Source organism: Rutidosis leptorrhynchoides, chromosome 10, assembly GCF_046630445.1.
Source record: "Rutidosis leptorrhynchoides isolate AG116_Rl617_1_P2 chromosome 10, CSIRO_AGI_Rlap_v1, whole genome shotgun sequence".
In the NCBI taxonomy this organism is placed as follows: Eukaryota; Viridiplantae; Streptophyta; class Magnoliopsida; order Asterales; family Asteraceae; genus Rutidosis; species Rutidosis leptorrhynchoides.
In genome coordinates, this window is record NC_092342.1 from 270,615,497 (window position 1) to 270,623,728 (window position 8,232).

Sequence of the window (8,232 nt, forward strand, 5' to 3'; positions counted from 1 at the left end):
TCTTAACAAAAAGAACAGGTGCTCCCCATGGAGACGAGCTAGGACGAATGAATCCTTTCTCTAAGAGTGCTTGTAGTTGGATGGATAATTCTTTCATTTCGGATGGAGCTAGTCAATATGGTGCCTTTGCAATAGGTGCAGCACCGGGAGTTTGATCGATTTGAAACTTGACTTGTCTTTGAGGTGGAAGACCAGGGAGTTCTTCAGGAAAAACTTCAGGAAATTCTCTTACCACCGGAACATCTTCAATTTGTTTCTCTTCTGGTTCGACTTCCTTAACATTAACCAAGATGGCTTGATACCCATTCATCAGGTATTTACGGGTTTTGATACAAGAGATGATATTAAGTTTAGAACCACTCTTTTCTCCTTGTATGATTAGGGTTTCACCATTCTCAAGAGGAATATTAATGGTTTTATCACAACATATGATTGCAGCTCTCAACGGGGTTATCCAATCTATCCCTACAACTACATCAAAGCTTCCTAATTCGACTGGAAGTAAGTCGATCTTAAAGTTTTTGTCGGCTAGAATTAGATCACAATTTTTATAAATGTTGTCTACTTTCATAACCTTACCGTTTGCTACTTCTACAAGGCGATTGATTTCTAAGGCTTGTGGTTTTTCAGTGAATAAGGCACAAAATTCAGTAGACACATAACTTCTATCAGCACCGGAATCGAATAAAACAGTAGCATAGCAATTGTTAACAAGGAAAGTATCCGTTATAACTTCATCTTCCTCACGGGCCTCTTTGGTAATCATGACAAATGCTCTACCCTTAGCATTACCCGTTGTTGCAGTCTTGTTCTTAGGGCACTGGTTTCTGAAATGCCCAACTTCCCCACAACCGTAACAAGTAGGCACGGTTAGATTAGACTTTGCAGCTGGAGTGTTGGTTGCAGGCAGCACAACCTTACAATTCTTGGCTAAGTGGCCAATTTTCGTACACCTACTGCACTCAACAGTGCACCTCCCATGATGATGCTTATCACAGCGATTACATAACGGCTTTGTTCAAATATAACCACTTTTTGTAGCATCACTAACCCTTTTGTTTGAACCCTGACCCGAACTCTGAGCATACTCAAACTTCCTTTTATTATCAGCAGCTTTTACTTCAGTTTGCTTATTAGTGGCGAGCTTCCTTCTTTTCGCCATTACCAAATTTTGAGCCATCAATATCACACCATCGACGGTCTCCTTACCAGCAGCTATCACATTACCCTGAATCTCATCAGGCAGACCTTGAACATAACGTTCAATCTTCTTGTGTTCTGTAGGTACCATGTCGGGGCACAATGTAGCCAACTCTAAGAAACGGTTGGTATAAGCCTCAATGTCAGTACCCTTCACCTTGAGTTCCCAGAACTCACTTTCCATTTTCTGGACCTGATTTCTCAGACAATACTTGTCCGTCATCATTCTTTTTAGGATAGTCCATGGAATGGCATTTGCAGCATCAAGTCCCACAGTTTGAGAGTATGCGGTCCACCAAGTCAGTGCACTGCCAGATAAAGATCCTGTAGCAAATTTAACGCGATCAACATCGGCACAATTGCACATCTGGAAAATAGATTCAAGTTTTTCGAACCACCGAGTTAGTTCAACCGGTCCCTCAGTTCCTTTATAGCTTGGAGGTTTGCAGTTTGAGAAATCCTTGTATGAACAAGTTTTGGGGAGATTCTGTTGACCGTTGTTGCCATTGCTGTGGTTGCCCTGGGCGGCAGCTAAAAGTATCTGAAATTGCTCGACAGAGAGAGTAATGTTGGGAATAGTGTTGTTGTCGTTTGTTTGCGCACCACTAGTCATTTTCTTCAATACATAAATAAAGTATTAATTGAAGAGTTATGGTGTAATAAATATAAGTTTGCAATTATGATTCATAATAATCACACAACACACACATATAGATATGGTGAGATAAGACAAGATTTTTAAAAACAAACACTTGACTTTTATTAATAACGAATGGATAAATTATCCTTATTACACAGAAAACGATGAGTAGGCAAAGCGTTTATATGAAAAACACTTGACTTTTTTTATATAACTAAGTTAGTTGTGTTTAAGTCTCTTGGAGGGACTAGGGGTTTCAACAATAGGTGTCTCAGGTTCCTTCCACTTTTGAGAGGGAGCTAAGACAACAGTGGGCTCAGACTCCTTCTCGGGTTCAGATTCTTCTTCTTCTTTAATAATTTCCTCCATGATTTCTTCTTCATCATCATCCCCATCATAGTCAGCATCAATTTGGGATTCTCCAGCAGGTGGTGAATATGGTGGAGTAGCGGGCATATAGACTGGTGATGCAGGCGGTGTAGTCGGAACATAAACTAGTGATGCAAGTGGAGTAGCAGGTGCGTAAGTTGGTGAGTTGCCTGATCCTTCAGTTTCAGAATCAGAGATGATGATCGGATTACATTTGACTGATCCTTCAGTTTCGGAGTCAGAGATGATGATCAGATTATGGTTAGGCATCCTAAAAGAAAGAAGGAAAGAGAACTAGAATGATTCTAAGGATGACATAAAAGCACGAGGTAAGATATAAGGGAAAAGCACTTAAAACTAAGGCATGAAAGGTTATAGTCCTAAAGATTGCTAAGGTACCCTAACTAGCACATAAGGCACACATAAAATGCAATCCTGGTTCTCTATAACAATCCTGCTCTGATACCAATCTGTCACACCCTCCCTAAATGGAACCGGGGGTAACTGTGACAAACTAATATCATAACACAAGTGTATAAGCGAGAACGACTCTAAATGAGACGTTTTATTTATTAAATAAACAGCGAAAGCATTATTCAAAGTTTTACATCATAAGAGTACAGTAAATGGAAAATCTCTAAATAACATGATAAATATGAATGATGGACTCCATGCAAGCAGCAAAGCATACATCAATCATCTAGAAGCAAGTAGCAGCTAGCTCAATCATCATCTGAGACAAAACATGCTTAAAGTGTCAACCAAAAAGGTTGAGTGAAATTCATAGGTTTATAAATAATATCCAAAGTTTTAGACCACAAGATTTAGTTTAAAGTTGATCAATATAGATATATCAATCTAAAAGTGTTGCTGTAGTTTGTAATATCGCTACTAAACAATTTACCCTATGACACCTTGTACTGTCAGTGTCGTGGAATCATTATTATGTAACCAAAGACCAACGGTCGAATGGTTAGAGACGTTACTCTCAATAGGCCGAATCACAATAATTAAGTTTGCATTTAAACGTAGCAATTAACGATATTACGGTAGGGATTTAGCATGAATCAAAGCATGACAGCATAGTTAACAATTTAGTACTTGTGTCTAAGCGTAAAACAGTTATAAAGCAAGCATGTGTCTTACTCCAAAAGTTGTAAAACAGTTATGAAACAGTAAAAAATGGGGCTATGAAGTTCACCTTAAATAGCAGTTGAAGATAATCCACAAAGAAAAGAAATGACGGAAGTAAGTAACGGAGATCTCAACATAGAGATATAACGTTTAGTCAGTTATGTTCTAACAGACAAAAAGTATGTTTATTAATATAAGGATTATATTAATAGTGACAATTTATAGTAAGAGTTTCTACTTTTGAAAAGTTTCCATTTAAAGCAGGTTTATAGTTTTAGAACGTTTGGGTTATAATCCTCCACATTAAGACGTTGTACAACTTCGTCCAAACTTCGTTGCTATTAAGTAAGTTGGGATGACCAGATGTAACCGGGGGTCAGGAACTTTCAGTTGGACTATAAGTCTACAACCTTTCGTTTAATCCAAAACCTTATTCCCATTATGGCAACCTAGACATCATCCACTTTACCGTAAATAGCGGTGAGTTCGTATAAGTCATACGTTATCTTTTGATCATAACCTTCACCCATTATGTGAGTATAGAAATACTACATGTTTATGTATTATTAATATGATATAATATGTTTATTGTTATCGTATTAATAATTCGATTATCTTTATTATTTATTTAAGTGTATATAAGTTTAGGTTTATTATTATATATATTATTGTATTTTATGAATTAATAAAGTATATGTATGTATAATAGGGAAAGGAATTAATTAGTTATTATAAGTATTATTTTGATGTTTTATAATAATAGTAACAATATAATATTAATGTATTTAATTAGTTTAGCCGAATTATATACATATACGATTTAATTTGTTGATTAATTCCATTAGTCACCTAAAAATTATGTTCATAATTTTTATAAATCTAGTTAGGTATATGAATTGGTAGAAACATTTACAAAAATAATTTTTCCAACTTTTTATATTTATTTCCATTTTTCTTTGCATATCTTCTCGGTTTAGATTAAATCAAAGTTAATTAGGTAATAAATATCAAATCGACCTAAATAAATAATTTTATATTTTTTTACAGGTTCTATATTCTGTAAAAATGTTATAAAAATTATTAAATCAAATTTTATATCAAAATATTATTTATTTAATGTTTTCTAATTATTTAACCATTCTAATCGGCCTATAATTAAATAAATATGAAAAACAATTTAAAATTAATTTTTTTATTTTTTTACAGTATCTAGTGATGCTACTAATCAAATAAAATTTTTATAAGAATAGATTTAATACACATTTGTATTTATTTTGTATTTTCTTTATTATTTCACTCGGTTTAGAATAATGCAAAAGTAAATTCTATTTAAATAATAATCGACCCATTTATTTAATTTTTATAATTTTCACTTGTTTATAATAATATAGTAATCTCAAAAACAATTTATAATTATTTTTATTGCTGTTTAATATTTTATTACGAATTTTTCATAGTTTTCGTGTTTAATTAATAAGTAATTCGTAACTAAATATAAATAATATTCCAAAAATTCTAAAAATCATTTTTACATGTTCCTTAATAGTTCCAACTAATTTTTATACAATTCTTACTGATCTTAATATTTTATATCATTTATATATATTTTATCTATATATATATATAGTGGTTTTGATTAAAATATAGAATATATATATATATAAAATAGTAAATAAATTTTGATTTCAATTCTAATATTCTTTTTATGTTAATTTAAAGCTATGAAAATATTTTTTTTCCAGTTTTTAAGTACATATACAAATTTTTATTGATTTATAGTATATATATATATATATACTAACCGAAACAAAAATAAAAATAAATATATAGATCAACATATAAATTAATATTTCAAATTTAATAACTTATATGTGATTAATAGAATCTGTAAAAATTATTTTTACTAACTTTAATGATTTATAATTATTTAATCCAATTTATATATTATTTTATGTAAACTGAAAAAAAATGAAATAAAAAGAAGGAAAAGAAATTACCTCAAATTTCTTCAAAATTTGGAGAGAAATATTTAGGAGTTGTGTGAAAAAATATATGTGTTTTAGGTTGGTATTTATAGGTAAAAATGGTTAGTGAAAAGGAAAAAAATATAATAAAATAAAGGTGCCAATTTTGAAAAAAAAAAGAAAACATGTTAAAAATGTTTTTAATAAGTTTTTGTCTTTGAAAATATTTAGTCAAAATTCATGGGCTCATTATTTAATTTATAAAAAAAATCTTATTTTTTTTTATAAGTTAAAAATATAAAAAATGATAAAAATAACTTATCATTTAATTAATTATTATGTTACTTATAGTTTTATATATAATACACATTAATATTAATATTAACTAAAGCTATTTTATATAATTAGTGCAAACTTTAGTTAACAAAACGTGTCGACTAAAAATAAATATTTAATCAACGTCGAATTTAATCATATATTACGTATGGATAACAACTCTAGGGGCAAATTAATCAATTCAAGTATGAAAATGTGAGGGTTGTTATACCTTGACAAGCCCCAGTCAGAGAATTTGAACTGCTTTAGTACTTCGAATTTTAGTATACAACCACCATCTTTAAAAGCTATGACCTATTGTAAGGTGTATACAACCGTCATTTTTAAAAGGGATGGCCTGTTTGTATGATGTGCGCATACTGAGTGCAAAGCACATGTTATGCAGGGGATATTCTAGATGCATTTTTTTAATGTCGGCTACCAGGTGTTGAATTTCAATAGAATGATTTTTACACTTGCGAGTGTATGATTACTTATATTTGAAATCTTGTGGTCTATTAAAAAGATGGAAATGAATGTTTATGATAAACTAACGAACTCATCAACCTTTTGGTTGATACTTTTAAGCATGTTTACTCTCAGGTATTAAAGAAATCTTCCGCTGTGCATTTGCTCATTTTAGAGATATTACTTGGAGTCATTCATGACATATTTCAAAAGACGTTGCATTCGAGTCGATCGAGTTCAAAAAGATTATTATTAAGTAAATGACAGATTAAGTCATTTATAGTTTAGATATATTGGGAAATGGTATGCATATTGTCAACTATCGTTGTAATGAATGTTGTCTTTTACAAACGAATGCAATGTTTGTAAAATGTATCATATAGAGGTCAGAACCTTGCAATGAAATTAACTATTGTGAATCGTTTATAATCGATATGAACGGGTCCTTTCAGATGCAGTGAGATACATGATCGATCCGATGATTGCTCGATAGTATGTAGGATCAACAGGCTCCCCCTCACAGTCTAATGAAATACCGTGATTCACAGCTAGCGGGGTGGACACAGGACGTTCTTGAGTCATACCAAAACGTTCGAGTATATCATTCACATACTTTGCTTGGTGAAGAAAAATTCCATTATCAGTATGTTCGACTTGCAAACCAAGAAAATAGTGTAAGAGACCCAATTTACTGATTTCAAATTCGTCCTTCATCACCTGCTCAAACTCGTCAACGAGTTCCTGCTTAGTAGCACCGAAATAATGTCGTCTACATAAATCTGGACTAAGATTAATATCATCATCTTTAACTTTTGTGAATAGAGTACAATCTACCGTGCCCATTTGATAACCTTTTTCGATCAGATAACTTGACAAACATCCATACCAAGCACGCGGGGCTTGATGTAAACCATATAGGGCTCTCCATAAACGATAAACTTTGTCAGGATGAAGATGATCTTCAAAACCCAGTGGTTGACTGACATATACTCTTTCATTAAGCTTGCCATAAAGAAATGCACTCTTGACATCCATTTGATACACTTTGAACTTCATAAAAGATGCAAAAGTCAAGAAAATGTGAATAGCTTCTAATCTGGCAACAGGAGCAAAATATTCATCATAATCAAATTCAGGATGTTGCTGATAACCTTTAGCAACTAATCTTGCTTTGTTACGGATAACATTGCCATCTTCGTCAAACTTTCACTTCCAAACCCACTTGAGATCAATTACTTTAGCTCAATGCGGTTTGGTAACTAACTTCCAAATATCCAAACGATTGAATTGCTGAATCTCTTCTTGCATGGCCATGACCCAATCAACATTCTTCAATGCTTCTTTTGTTGTCTTTGGCTCTATTCTGGAAATATGACATGAGTACTCGTAGTAAGCGGCAGCAGCTGTCATATGAGTATCAACTTGACCATCAAAGTAAACTTGTCTTCTTGTTCTAACACATGCATTTGAATCTCCAATAATATTCTCTCTAGGATGAGCAGCTGTAGTTCTGGGAACTGGTTGTGCGGGAACAGGCATCTCGTTGTGTAGATTAGTAGTATCTCCAATATCTTCAGGATTGTCAGAACTTTCACTTGAAATATTAGATCCGCAGGTATCGTACACTGGATCAACATCTTGATCTGAATCTTGAACTGTCTCATTGACTATCGGTAATGGAGTTGGAATTGGAGTAGGTGCAGACACTTTTGGTTGACGAAACAAGACTAGGAACTTCGAAATCAACAGATTTAACTCATACAAAGGCGGAATTAGTGAATCAAACTCTCTAGTGAATATGAAATGCTTTTTGGGATTAATTAAGTCAAACCACAATAATGGATGTGTGATTAGATTAACACCTAGAGCTATTATTCACCTCTTGAGTGATTTGGGTTGAGTTAGAATCGAACAGGCTACCAGATCTGAGTGATGTGTGTGTAATGAGAGGCTTAACCTAAAATGAATACAATAACAGTTATATACCCCTACTGTTGACTCAACCGTGCGAGTCAGCCCTCACTCGTACGAGTGGGCTGTCTCAGCCGTACGGGTGATCACTCACTCGTGTATGTTTACACAGATTAAGTTTGTGACTCAGCTCAGCACCCTCGTGCATATGAGCTTGTCAGCTGTACGAGT